A 14,339-nucleotide genomic window follows, 5' to 3' on the forward strand; every position below is an offset into this window, starting at 1 on the left:
TTGAGCAATGATAATCTGCTAGTGAAAAGAAAAGATAACCCATTGGGAAAACATAAGTAAATCCGCTGGGGAAATCAAAGAAGTAAATTACCTTTTATCGGTTACCAGGTAAATTAACACAGGTAAAGTACTCAACATCAAGAAGGATATTACCAGTTACTGGGTAATAAACTCTCGGAGGACCAAAAGATCTATCTGGGTAAGAACCATAAAGAAACGATCAAACTAGACTCAACCCAATGAGGATATAACTCAAGGGGAATGGTTCCATCCAGATAATGAACTGAGGAGGAAACATAAATAATAATCATCCACGAGGAAATAACTCAGTAGGGAAGAAGAAAGGATAAAATCTTTCTACTTAAGGGGCTGACACTCTACATTGAAGGGAGACATACACACCACATATGCATGGGGAAATGATAACACCAAAGTAGGGGATCATAAAAATCAGATCAATGCGTAAAAATGCACAATGAAATATCTGATACTACGCTTATGCATGGATAGGCACGAGTATGTATATGATTATGCTGACAAACAAGCACAAAGGGTAGAAACATGAATATCCAATCATCACAACTAGATACTCGACTAATCTCAACAAGATGGGAACACCAACTGGAGAACCTGCTAGGGATGAAAATAAATCATCAAGAATATAAATTCTATATTCAAATATTCCATTCCCTGAGATAGTACACAACCATGTACTCAAGGAAAGATGGGGATATCTGATAACGCGAAACTATACCGTTTATTATACTCGATTCGCATGCATTTTAGTATAATTTTGTGTATATTTTATTGTATTATGCCGGTATTGGTGCTCTGTTTCAGGTACTTGTTGATGCAAAACTCACGTGTGAGAAAGAAGTAAAGAAAAGAGAAGAAATGAAGAACAAGGGAAGAAAAGAAGAAAAATGCTGAAAATGCAAGTTCTGGCTTGTGGCATTTGCCAAGGGCTTGTGGCGTTCGCCACGACCCCTTGCCATGTCACTCCAAACTTTTAGTACTATGCTGTTCGCCACAGGCATGCATTGCTATTTTTCAGCAACTTCACAGAACATGGTCAAAATTCACCCTATTTTTCCTCAACCACTTCCACATGAATTTAGGGAAGTTCAACTCCTATTTCACCAGTATAAAAAGGCAGAACTAGAAGAAAAAAATATCCAAGTTTTTATAGTGTAATTTTGATTCTTAGTTTTAAGCAGAAATACTCTAAAAAGTGATAGTTCTTCCATATCGGGAGGCTATTGCATCCTTGTTCTTAAATTTACTAGTTGCTTGGATCAAGCGTGCTGACATCGTTGTATTTTCCAGTTGTTATTTGTACTTGAAGAATTCTCCAAAGTTTAATCCAATTATTATTATTCATCAGGTTTCTTTTAATTACTTAATTCTTTACTTTCCTCTTTCATTTGTAATTCTGAATTTTATTTATGTTTATGTTTAATAATTATATCTGTATGATTAAGTTTAAAACCATGTCTGGCTAAACCTTTCGACATCGGTATGTAAGGACCGTTGTTTGGATGGGATTCGGTAATAATTAATGATAATTTTTATGAGTTATTTTTCTGGCTCTGGTTTCCAATTATAATTTAAAAAGGTTTATGCATGAGAGTGAAAAGTCAATAAGGTTATAAATCAACAGAGCGAGAGTTTGAGATTCTAACTGGATAGTGGTTTCTAGGCATTAATCCTAAACACAGCGAGAGCACTTTAGGATTAATTAGGATTTATAAATTTCCAAAAATTACTTTTAATTCAGGTGGGTGAGCGAGAGCAAAACATTTTGGCTTAAGACTCCAAATTAGACAATACCATTTAAAATACAACCTTCCTGATCCTGATATACCCGAACCGGATATGGCTGCCCCTGCTAACCGTCCTTTAAGGGACTATGCTGCCCCACCTCAAGATGAACCAGACAATAGCATTGTTGCCCCTGCCATCGACCGAAACGATTTTGAGTTGAAACCTTCATTTTTACAAGCTGTACAACAAAACCAATTCTCTGGTAGCGCTACAGACGACCCGAATCTCCATCTTCCAGTATTCGTATAATATGCAAATACAGTAAAAGCTAATGGTGTTAATCCCGAAGCAATACGATTACGTCTTTTTCCCTTTTCTTTAAGAGACAGAGCTAGAGCTTGGCTCTAGTCTTTATCGTCCAATTCCATAACTAGATTGGACGAATTAAAGAAGGTCTTTTTAGCTATATATTTCCCACCTAGTAAAACGACTATGCTAAGAAGTCAAATCAACGAATTTAGGCAAAAAGACAATAAATCATTTTTCGAAGCGTGGGGGAGATATAAGGACATGCTAAGGATTTGCCCGCATCATGGGCTTGAACCATGGCTTATTATCCACACCTTCTATGATGCCCTCTCCTATAACATCAAATTAAACCTAGACGCTATAGCTGGCGGCGCTATAATGGACAAACCATATGAGAATGCTTATCAACTTATTGAAAATATGGCAAAAAATTACTACCAATGGGGAGGATATTTCACTTCTATAGAGAAACCTCAACCAAAAGGAGGTATGTATGAAGTCAGTGGCATAAATCACGTCAATGCTAAGGTAGATGCCTTGACTTAAAATATTGAAAGTTTGACCATAACTCCCGCGGCCACCGTGGCTGCCGTAACCCCAAGTTGCGATTTATGTGGAGTACCTGGACACAACGTTTCCGAATGCCAATTACTAGCAGGCATCGCACCTGACCAATTAAATTAGGCTCAAGGAAACCCGTACTCCAATACTTACAATCCAGGTTGGAAAAACCATCCTAACTACTCCTATAAGAATAACAACGCCATGTATGCTCCAAATCAACCACCTCCTGGTTACCAGAAGCCAGCTCAAAACGCACCTCAAGCCGCTCCTCAAACTCCTAGCAAATCTAATCTTGAGTTAATGATGGAAAACTTTGTTGCTTCTGAAACGTAACAAAATAAGGAGTTTATGAATCAAAACGTCCATACCTCAGAATTAGTAAAACAATTAGCAACTAAAGTAGATGTTTTGGCTACTCGTAACAAAATGTTGGAAACTCAAATTTCTCAAGTAGCCTAGCAACAAGCAACTATCGCGGCTCCAGCTGGAACTTTCCCTGGTCAACCTCAACTTAAACCGAAAGGTCAAGCTAATGCTATCATATTGCGAAGTGGGACAGAGTTAGACGAACCAGTTGATCCCAGAACACAAATTCCGCCGATGGCTCAGAAAAATGGCTAACCTGATAAACCAGAGGCAAAAGATGAAATCAAAGAGGAAGTTGAGAAGGCGAAACCATACATGCCTCCACCACCATATAAACCACCAATCCTTTACCCTCAAAGACTAGCTAAGTCCAAAACTGAAGGAAAATTCAAGAAGTTCGTTGAACTCTTGAAACATCTTAATATTATCATCCCTTTCACCGAAGCTATTACACAGATGCTCTCATATGCCAAGTTCCTAAATGAAATCTTATATAACAAGAAGAAACTTGAGAATGATGAGATATTGACACTTAATGCAGAGTGTAGTGCTATCATTCAGAATAACATGCCACCTAAACTAAAAGATCCTGGAAGTTTTTCCATACCCTGTGTGATAAAGAAGTTTGTAATAGACAGAGCTCTCTGCGACTTAGGAGCTAGTGTGAGTTTGATGCCTATTTCCATATACGAAAGACTCAAATTGGGAGAGTTAAGACCAACAAGAATGTCTCTCTAACTAGCAGATCGTTCTGTTAAGTATCCCATAGGAATGCTAGAGAACATTCCCATCCAAGTCGGTCAATTATTTATCCCTACTGATTTCATAATAATGGACATCAGAGAAGATTCTAACATCCCAATTATCTTAGGAAGACCCTTCCTAGCAATTGTCGGTGCCATTATAGATATGAAACGAGGAAAAATGACTTTCGAAGTGGGAGAGGAGAATATTGAATTCATTTTATCGCAATTTCTAAAAGCACCTGCCATAGATGACCCATGTTGTTTTATGGATATCATTGATGAATGTATAAAATAAATAAAAATGGAACCATCCGAGGATACTAAAATCCTAAAAATCCCAGCACCACCCATTCTTGAGGATGACTAATGGAAAGAACCGTCCATAGATGATAGTCTAAGGGAATGTCTTGCATTAACTCCAAATCTTATGCCATGCCCAAAGAAACCATCTATAGAACTTAAAACACTACCAAAAAAATCTGAGATATGAATTCCTGGGCATAAAGCTTGAACAACCAACAATAGTCAATGCCGATTTAGGACAGATAGAAACTGAAAAACTATTACATGTCTTAAGGAAATACCCTAATTCCTTAGGCTACAACATCTCAGACTTAAAAGGATTTAGTCCTTCTCTGTGCATGCATCGCATTATGTAGGAGACAGGGTCTAGGGAGACCCAGTTTTGATCAGACTTAAAAGGATTTAGTCCTTTTATTTTAGCGAATTCATAAAATTCGTTTTTATATTTTAAATTCAAATACTTTTGATTTTTCTTAGATTTTTTATCTAAAATTAATAATATATATTGGACATGTGACTCCATTCATAAGAAAGGGGTGAATTGTGGAGGTTTGATAATAGTTGATTTAAAACAAAATTATTTATAAAATTAAAGTTTTAAATCATTTTATAAAAACAAATATGCGGTAGAAATTCAAAGTAAAGAAGTTAAGTGAAAAATTAAAAAGATAAAGAAAGAGAAATGACATCAAAAAATTATAGAGGTTCAGTCTAATTAAGTTATTTACTTCTCTCCCCAAGAATTGATCTTGAGAGTATCCACTATTCTTGAGAGCTTTTAAAAGGCTATGCTCACAAATTCCTTTTACAAGAAAATGAAGTTGCTGACTAACTTTCAACCAAACAACAAATAAGACTTGAAGTAGTTAGTCCAAACAACGGACAAGACTTGAAACATTAAGTTTTCACACCAAACAAAGAGATTTAGTTCAGGCAGATCTTGAACCGAGACAGATTTTACACGAGCTGACCACAAACTGAATCGAGATTTTTATCAGATTGATCTCGAACCCATTGAATTTTTACACCAGACTGAATTAAGAAACTAAAGAGATTTTACACCAGACTAGGTAAATTTATGATGTTATTTAATTTTGTATATTTATACTATAAATATTTGTAAATAATATTATTTATCTTTTTTTGTTTAGGTTCATTGCAACTGGACTAGATTACAGTCTTACCCCGAAAAATAAAATAATATTTTATCGTCAACTCTTGGATCGTCTCCGACCACAAGATGTATTACCACTAAATCATTCATCCTCTAACTAATATATTAATATCAAGCATTCTCAAAAAATAACATATTTATTTTTTTCTTTGCAGTTTATTTGGAGACCATATTTGGGATTGGAACATCAACCCAACCCCGAAGATGCAGCCGTTTGGACAGCAAAAACGGCTATCATGCGGTTCACCACTATGGAGATGCACCAAAGTGACCGTGTCAAACTGCAATTTGGAATGCATCAAGAAATCCCCGGCCCCCCAATGTCTTTGGAACCTTGGCATCTTAAAAAAGTCAGCCACCAGTGGTATGTCCAAAATTGGAAGGCATTTGCAAAGGAGTTCCGTAAAATGTGGAAAGAGCGTGCCCACTATGTTCTACAATTTCCGGTGGCGTCCAACGAAATGAAGCCGACAAGGGAATATGTGGATTGGTATAGAGCAAATACAAATCCAGAAATGATTGTGTCTGACCCGTTCTATTTGGACGATCCCCGAATGCAATAACCATATTTCCAACAACAACAAACACCACAATATTACCAACAACAACAAACACCACAATATTACCAACAACAACAACCACCACAATATTACCAACAACAACCACCACCACCGTATTACCAACAACAACAACCACCACCGTATTACCAACAACAACCACCACAACATATGTCCACCCCCCAACCAAATCAACACTACATACCACAAACTCAACCCCAATATCATGAAGATTACCAACACCAACCTCAACATTCCCACCACCATCAACAGTCCTAACACCTACCACAAACTCAATCCCCCCACCAACACCAATCCCAACACTTCCATCACGACGATGTCCCGGGCTCTTCCAGTCCTCCACTTAGCCCCGACACAGGTATACAAGAGGATTACCAACAAGACTACTACACACCACAACAAACATTTTCTTTAGCCAACCCGATTCAACCCTCAACTACCAAAGGCCACATTTCGAGGGCGCACCCAACAGGAGTCAGTTTGTCCCACAGAGACAAAGCTTTGAGGGCCCAGAGGGCATCCGTCTTTCCTACAACATTGAAGGGACTTCGACCCAACCACAACGGCAAAGGGCAAGGGGACGCGTTACGACTAGGGGTGCGAATAGGGAAGCACCACCACCATGTGAGCCGTCTAGACGAGTAGTTAGACCTCCCCCATGCGGATCGTACCAGGGACCGCATAATATGTAAACAATCCCAAATTAATAATGCATTTTAATTAAACTTTATAATATTTGTATTGTGTATTATTTTAATATAAATATATTTTGTTTATTAATATAAATTAATATATATATAAATTAATATATATCTATATATATATATATATATATATATATATATATATATATATATATATATATATATATATATATATCTTGTGTATTTTACAAATATATACATAATATTATTTATTTACATGTATATAAATTAATATACTTTAATAATTTATAAATAATATTATTTAGTTATAAATTAAATTAATATATATAAATTAATATATATATATATATATATATATATATATATATCTATATATATATATATATATATATATATATATATATATATATATATATGTTGTGTATTTTACAAATATATACATAATATTATTTATTTACATGTATATAAATTAATATATTTTAATAATTTATAAATAATATTATTTAGTTATAAATTAAATTAATATATATATATATATATATATATATATATATATATATATATATATATATATATATATATATATATATCTTGTAAATAATATTATTTATATATATGTATTAATATAAATTAATATAATTTAAAAAAAAAAAATAGATGTAGGCGTCACTCCTAGTGGCGACTTGCCCTACTTTTAAGGGTAGGCGCCATCTAGGGTGGCGCCAATGAACAAGTTAGGGCAAAAATTGCCTATTTATGTAATGTTTTTGAATTTATGGATTTTTTTAAAATTTTTTTTTAAAAATTGATTATTTAAAAAAAATAATCCAATTTTGTCTTAGCATAGACAAGTCTCAGGCAGGGCCGACCCAAATCCAAAGCAAGTGAGATGATTGTGTTATGCCTCATTGTTTTAATCCTTTAAAATAGATATGAATGAGACCTCTAAATTTACATAATTAAAAATATTTCAAAATAAGCCTATTTAAACATAGTAGCAGATTGGAGATGAGTATTATCTAACATGCATTGTGGTTATTTTTCCATTTTTAAAATAATTTACATAATTTTGTAAAATCACTCTTTGAGTGTCATAATACCTTTTTTTTTCTTCATTCTAATTTATTTATATATATATATATATATATATATATATATATATATATATATATATATATATATATATATATATATATATATAGATAGATAGATTAGAATGAAGAAAAAAAAAGTATTATCGATTAAAGTACAAAGGACACTAAAAAATAAGAGATACAAAATGATTTTATATTTTGAGACAAAGATAGTAATATACAAAATATTCACAATAGTCATTTTATTAATTTTTTTCTAATATAAAAAAATGATAAAGACTTTTAACTATTTGCATGGATATATTATCTTATTACAATTACAGTTTTTTTAAGATGTTTTTGTCTCAAATTCTTTCTCCCTTCAAACTATCAATCTAACCTTTATTAATTTTTTCAACTAATAATTTTCTTTTATAATTTCAATTCATATAACAACTCTATTAATTAACAACATTATTTTTATTTTATATTTTATCATTGAAATCAATACAAATATTATATTAAGAAGTGTTTAAAATTCTAATGAGACATCTAAAATGAGAAGAATGGGGAGATGGATTTGTCACCTAATCATAAGCATACTGCATTGTTTTTCACCATTTGAAGTAATCAACTTGCATTGTTTTCATTTTAGATTCTTGGAAATGGCATCTCTTGGAAGACCACACCACTATAGTAGAGTCCCTAAAACTAATCCATGGGCAGCAACAAACGAAACAATATTTCCATCCCAAGTGGTTCTCATTTTCCCATGTAGAATACAAAATCACTTCCCCAATGTACACTTAAAAAGCACACTGAATTGGTATAACCCTATCATGCATTGGTTGATGAGAAAAATATTATCTGAAAAAAAAGAAAAGCAAAAAGGAAAAGGAAAAGGAAAATCTGAAGTTAAGTCCAAATAAATTTAATAACTTTAAAAAATGCATTTAAAAAAAAAGGAAGATAAAAAAAAGTTTGTATTCTGACAAAGTTGTTAAATACAAATAAAGCCACATAATTAGCATAATTGTGCAGATATTTGCACATGCAATGCCTTTTTGTTAAGTGTGAGTTCAAAGTGGTATTGTCGAGAGTTGTGCCAACAATACTTATAGTAATTGAATAATTAAATATTCATACATAAGTTAATCATGCATCATGGCAACATATATTTGATTATTTGTATGTGACTCAAAATTCTGATGCCAAAAGGTTCTATTCTATGACTGTTTTGTGTGGTGCCTAATTCAAGATTCCATCTCACATGCAAAATTCATCATTCTTTCTGCTTAGAGAGCTTTTGTTTTGTTTTCTTCTGAGGGGAATATTGGTAAAGCTTTGAGATTTAGCTGTGGCTTTTTTTTTAATAGCAAAAGTTTATAAGTTTATTCATATAATAAAGATATTGTTAATTAGAACAAAGAAGTACCTAGATCGATATTCAATGAAAAACAAAGGTTAATGGTGGGACAGTGAGTGTTCCAGTTATAGCATACTAGTAGCGTGCAAATTAATAATTATATATAGGTTTTGTTTTCGCAGAATAATTTTTTAAGGCTTATAGCCGATATTTTTAAATTTATATTGTTAGAGATTCATTCGATTAATGTTAGAATTGTGCTGGATTAATGTTAGAATTGTGCGTATGAATATTTTTTTAATAGTATTTTAAGTATTTTCTTTTAATTGTGTTAGAATCTATAACATATAAGTATTTGGAATAACTCAATCTATTTTAAATTTGCATTAAATAAATAATCAAATATAAGAAATAAAGAAATTTAGAATTTAGCAATGAAAATGAGAATTCAAAAATGTTCTTTTTTTTAAATCCGATATATTCTATTTATAGGTTAAATGGTTTGCTTTCACAAGAGTGTGACTCTTAATAAACATACTATTTACTATGTAATGGAGAATTTCCCACTAATATTGCAATTATTTAAATTTGAAAAATAATGAGCTGGAATATTATAAGCCTTGACTAGCGCCATTACGTCTATCCTCTCGGTCTCGGTTCCGGAGTGGATGATGTCACTATTAACACCAGCGACGAGAGAATATGAAAATGATAAGCGGCATAAAATTTAGGATCAGTTATTTATTGGTGTTTTTAGTAAACAATCACGAGTTTAGTTCATTTAAAAGATTAACTAGAAAAATCTCAAAGATAATTTGTGTAAAGAAAATATACAATGAAAAGTGTGTGATTTGAAATTAAAACGTTTGGATAATGAATCAACTGATGCAAGTAACGGGCTTTGGATAAAGATAAAAAACAATAAACAAAGTAAACGAAGTAAATGAAATTAATTTTAAATGTTTGAAATACAAAGGATTTACAGAGAATATAAAGAGTGGACGTAGATTCACATTTCTCACAAACTATTTCGCTCGATGACTTGGATATTCTAGTTTTATAGAAAATGAATGAGAATTTTTTGACCTCTATTACAGTTCATAAGCCTTTATCATATATTAATCCTAAAATAACTGCCGACAACGCTCGTTGGTTACATGTTCGACGTGTGTCTTGCTAATGGAACTACTCTGCTCTTACTTGCTTCCACGTGTCTTCAAGGAGAAACTTCTAAAAATCAAACAAAATTGTGGTGATAATTGCGTTGATAACCGTTTCTGAATGCTTTAACTTCCCTCGTCAAAGACTGAGACATCTCAACATCACATATTTTTTGGACTTGAATATATTCTAAGTCCTTAACACTGAATGTGTCGACTTTGACGTTGTGTTGAAGGGTTGATATGTGATCTTTCAAGATTCTGAACATGTTTGGAAGAGAGAGTGATCATAATCTTGTGGATCTGTTCTTGAGACTCCTCCAAACCATTCCCAACCTCAACTCTATTTACAAGTCAGTTGAACCATCAAGTCGATACAATCAATATGTCGAAGTTTTTGGCTTAAGCTTTAGACACTTAGTAATGTCAATGTAGTTATGACCATAAATTCATTGACTTTTCGTTGAGCTAAAAATATGAGGCTAAGTGATGCCCCCAAAAATGACACATTCGATCATATGTGTCAGATAGAAGAAAGGTGGCATTTTCTTTTGTAACTGCCTGACACAGTTTATCATAGCTTGTACACGTCATGGTCATCATGACCACTTTCTATCAAACTGTCACATCACAGACGTGCATGCAGCCTTTCATTATTATTCTAAGTCAACACGCTTAATCCACATTAAAGAAAAAACTTAATTAAAAATTATTAAAGAAATTAAAAACACCAAGTGTCCGCTTGTGCAGTGTCATTTGTCCCACTTCATTGGGTTTTCCAAGAATTCTATAATTGTTTTTCACCAATCATTGTGCGATAAATCGTCAATGGCAAGAATTAAAAAAAAAGGATTTTGCAGATTTTGCAAGTCTTCCAACCCTTTTATCCCTACCAATTTTGACTTTTTGACGATTTTGAGGGGAGATCACTGTGTATAATAAACTTTTTGAAATTCTAGTATTCAGATATCAGATTTCGTATGCGATCTAACAATAATAATAGTAAGCAGATAATAGATGTCGTATACGATGTCACGACACCAGTTTCAGAATATGTCACACCAGAAACAATTATGCATATAATAAATGTCGTATACGATGTTACGACACTAGCTTCAGGACATGTCACACCAGAAACAATTACAGTGTAAAAAGCACGGAGTCAATAACACTGATCAATTGTTAACCCAGTTCGGTGCAACTTCACTTATATATGGGGGCATCCAAGCCAAAAAGGAATTCCATTATAACATTATTAGTTTGAAGTTCTAAACAACCTCTGATTTTACAAACTTCTCACGTAATCACTATTCGTGGAATTTATATCTAAGACTCTCCTAGATATGATACCCTTCCCACTCCCCTTCAATCACACAACAGTGATAACAACTGAAAAACAATCAAAGAACAGAAGACACACTTCCAATAAAACAAAGTTCACTCTTGCTTAAAAGCTCATGAGTGATTCACAATTACAGCTCAATAAACTTAGTCCAATTCAAATATCAAAGAGATACTAGAATGACTCATAAAAAACAAAATACAATTAAACCCTAACAATGACAATTTCCAGTGCAACTTCCTCTTTGCTTAGGTGAAGAATCTCCCTTTAAATAACCCCAGAATAGTATGGGTTTCGGGCTAAAAATTAGCAGATCCAAAACAAATTAAATCAAGTCAAATTTGGTCAAATCAAATCTGATGTCTTCTTAAATGTTTTGACATTTGTTCTGCATAATATCAAATAAAATATGATGTCTCTTTAAATGTTTTAACATCCATTTTGCATAATCAAATCTGATGTCTCCATAAATGTTTCGACATCTAGTATACACTATCTTCTGCAGAATCAAATGTTTCCTTAAATGTTTTGACATTTGTTCTGCAGAATCAAATATGATGTCTCCATAAATGTTTTGACATCCAGTCTACATAATCTTCTACATAATCAAATCTAATGTCTCCATAAATGTTTCGACATCCAGTCTGCATAATCTTCTATAGAATAAAACCAAATGTTTCGTTAAATGTTTCAACATCCCTTTTTATGAAACAAGTGCGCAGTTGGAAATGAAACAAGAGTTCCTAAAATAAACCTTCTTGAACAGTCAGATCTGATAGCCAAATATTTAGAGAATCTACAAACATCTCATGATAAAATAAGTCTTCCAAGAAGTAAAACAAAACATGCAAATATGTCTGATCAATATGTCACGGCATCTTGCTCAACATCTTGTTGTGATACAAGTTTTAACAAAATTGTTGCCAATCATAAAAACACTGAACTAACACTTTGCTTTGACTTTGATCAATTCTTCTAATTTATTTTTGGAGACTTTATATCCTAAAGTTGTCTTAGCTAATTCATTAGCTTCTTGATTCTCCAGTCGAGGCACATGTTTGATGTCGACCAAATCAAATCTCTTTAAGAGTGAGTTGGTTGTGACAAAGTATATAAACGAATTTTCTTTAATGCACTTATATTCTTTCATTAACAATTTCATAATCAATTTTGAGTCGCCTTTAATTTTAAATGCTTTTCCCCCCAAGTCTATCAGGATCTTAAGACCTACTATTAAAGCTTCATATTCAACCTCATTATTTGAGCAACTTCCTTGGGTTTTAAATGTAAACTTTATTGGAATTTATTTGGGGGAAATAAATAGAATTCCAAGGTCAGTCTCATGTTTATGCCTGGAACCGTCGAAGTACAGCCTTCAAGACTTAAGTTCCACATAATGTTGTGGTACTTCGACTATTGCATGATCTATAATAAAATCAGCAATAATCTGACCTTTCATGACCTTTAAATGTGCATATGTTAAAGAGTATTCAGTTAAAGCTAAAGCCCATTTTCCTATTCTAGTATGTAAAATAGGCTTCGACAACATATGTTTAATAATATAAAAGTGTGACTAAACGAACACATTTGTTGGCTTTATATAATGCTTCAACATTGTACAAAAGAAATATAAGCAAATGCACAATTTCTCTACTGCATTATACCTAGTTTATGTGCCATTTAATACTCGAATAAGGTAATAAATGGCTTTTTCGAAGGCATCACTATCTTCTTGTGCTAACATGTTGCCTATTGTCGAATGAGATGCAGAAATGTACAACTTCATTGGTTTATTCCTCTCAGGTGGCAGTAAGATGGGAGGATTTGACAAGTACATCTTGATCTCATCAAAATCCTTTTAATCCTCTGATTCCCATATGAATTCCTCTTCTTTCTTCAATTGTAGCAAAGGTGAAAAGATATTTTGTCTTGCCACTTAGGTTTAAAGTGAACCTCCTTAAGAAATGTATCTTCCCCAGTAGAGACTGAAGTTATTTCTTGTTTGACGAAGACTCAATATTGAATATAGACTTGTTCTGGTTTATTTGGATGCTTTTGTGTACCACGAAGCCTAAAAAGTCACCTTCATGGACACAAAAGACACACTTTAATGGATTCCTTTTAAACCCATATTTACTCATCCTTTCAAAGGACTATCGAAGTTGGTCTAAATGAATGTTTTTCAATGATGATTTGATGACTAAAAGTTTCTATGAATTCATGAAACATGGATTTCATTACCCTCTGGTATGTTGCACCTCCATTCTTCAGGCTAAAAGGCATTACTACCCGTTCATAAGATCCCAAGGCCCTAAAGCATTGAAAAGCCATTTTCGACACATCCTCCTCTACAATAAAAATCTGGTTATATCTAGAATAACCATCTAAAATACTTATATACTCAAAACCTAACGCGGAATCGACTAGCATTTTTGCCACTGGCATTGGGTATTCTTCTTTTGGCGTAGCAACATTCAGGTCTCTAAAGTCTCATTCTTTTTAATTACATGATAATGTTTTCTAACCATTCGACATACGTGGCGTTTCTTATGAATTTAGTTTTGAGAAGCCTTTCAATATCTGTTTTAATCTTTGACATGACCTCTGGCGTACACCTTCTTGGAATTTTCTTTATTGGCTTCTTATCAGGCCGAATCATCATCTTTAACTCCACAACATTGTGAATAAGTCCTAGCATCTCATCATAATTACAGATAAAGGAATCTATGAACTCCTTAAACACTTTGATTATTTGAGTTCTCAGGCTTGGGTCAATTTTGGCACTTATATAAGTTGGCCTTTTGGTAGTCTCATCCCCTAAGTCTATCTCTTCTAGAGGATCCAATGCTTGCATCCTTTTGGTTGAGGCTATTAAGTATTTCTCAAACCCCAAAGGCTCGTCATCGTACATGTAATCAAGCCTGCATCT

General features: G+C 33.1%; 1 non-coding gene across 1 annotated transcript; it reads right to left on the bottom strand.

Annotated features, from left to right (window-relative positions):
* Positions 1-2,256: 2,256 nt before the first annotated feature.
* Positions 2,257-2,363, bottom strand: LOC127109533 (small nucleolar RNA R71). Its single transcript, XR_007796809.1, has one exon. It is a non-coding gene; the product is annotated as a small nucleolar RNA R71 (small nucleolar RNA).
* Positions 2,364-14,339: the final 11,976 nt, after the last annotated feature.

This window comes from Lathyrus oleraceus, chromosome 7, assembly GCF_024323335.1.
Source record: "Lathyrus oleraceus cultivar Zhongwan6 chromosome 7, CAAS_Psat_ZW6_1.0, whole genome shotgun sequence".
NCBI classification, from domain to species: Eukaryota; Viridiplantae; Streptophyta; class Magnoliopsida; order Fabales; family Fabaceae; genus Lathyrus; species Lathyrus oleraceus.